The sequence below is a fragment of the Fukomys damarensis genome, unplaced genomic scaffold (genome assembly GCF_012274545.1).
Source record: "Fukomys damarensis isolate Sample0158 unplaced genomic scaffold, DMR_v1.0_HiC HiC_scaffold_33, whole genome shotgun sequence".
Classification (NCBI taxonomy): Eukaryota; Metazoa; Chordata; class Mammalia; order Rodentia; family Bathyergidae; genus Fukomys; species Fukomys damarensis.
Genome location: NW_022900945.1, coordinates 46806796 through 46808186, shown reverse-complemented (window position 1 = coordinate 46808186; position 1391 = coordinate 46806796).

Below are 1391 nucleotides of genomic sequence, written 5' to 3'. Positions count from 1 at the left end.
AAAAAAAAAAAAAAAAAAAAAAGAAAGAAAAAGAAAAAGAATGTGAATCTGGGTGGATCCTGACTTTTATCCTCTTAACAACTACACTGCTCTGGAACTATTTACAGGTATTTTCTTTTGTAAACAAAATGTTTTTTGAATCTTAATTTTTCCAGTAAAAATATTTGAAGACCACCTTTTCTAGATTCTTTGTACCCCTACAAAAAACTTCTTTAACCTCTTATTCACTGCAAACACATAAGAGATTCAGGCTGAAATTGTGCACTCAGTACACAATTGACAGGCTTTGGCTGGAAAATTCACCTTTGAGCCACTTGCTGCCCAAACACCCAGAGCCAAAGCCAGGGGACACAGGGAGGCCTGCGGCAATGGCCCTGTGCTATTTCCTCCTGCTGCAGCTTCAGAGGCCTTTCCAGCTACCTGTTCTAAGGAATGTGCACCCCCTTCCCCACAGTTACCGGGACAAAACATTCTCGCTTTTGCCTTTATGTGGCTCCAGATGTTGTATTTAACTTTTTAAGTCTGAGGTACTGCAGCAGAGACGTGCTTATGAGTCAGGGCTGTGTGTGTGTGTGTGTGTGTGTGTGTGTGTGTGTGTGTGTGTGTGTGTGAAAGCCAGTCTCTCAGCAACAGCTAAAAATGCGAAGCAGCCAGTCTGTGCGGGAAATTGAGGGCACCATATGCTTACACTTCTAGGTCTTCCTAAGGGTTATATAACTGCCCCCAGAGGCAAGGGGGCAGGAGCAGGGCCAGCCGTGGGAGACGTTTCCAAAGAGGAATGCTGAGGAAGGACTGACCTTGGAGAGACAGAGTTTGCCAGGCCATGGAATGTTCCCAGCTTGGGGCTTAAACAAAAACTGCATTCAGAGGGTGAGAGCTCTGCTGAGAACAAACCCTATCTGTCTCCTTGCTTTGTCTTGGGGCCTTATCAAGGTGAGCCCTTAGCCTGTGAGGCTGGATATTGAATTTAGAATTGGGCATAGCTGCCAGCGCAGGGCCTGGTAATCCTCCCCGCCATCTCTAATTAGAGGGCTTGGGGCACAGTGTCCAGAGGGCCAAGCAGAGGTGAGATAAGGGCTCTGATCTCCTCTGCTCACAGAATAGGCTGCAGAAAGGCATTCTGGGAGGAGTGCCTGTGGGAGAGGACACGGCCAATCCACAGGCCTTTATCAAGAGCTCACTCTGTGGTTGCCCTTGGGGAATGGAGGTATCTGATTGGCTCAGTCCCACCAAGGAGCTCTGAAGCATTCTTGCTTAGAAAACCTCCTCCCCACCACCTCTGTCCCTGCCACTACCTTACTTGACTAAAGCCTAGTGTTCCTCCAGGCCCTAGTTCAGAGGTCTGAGACATACAGCATTGTTTTTCAAACTGTGGGTCATGATCTACTAAT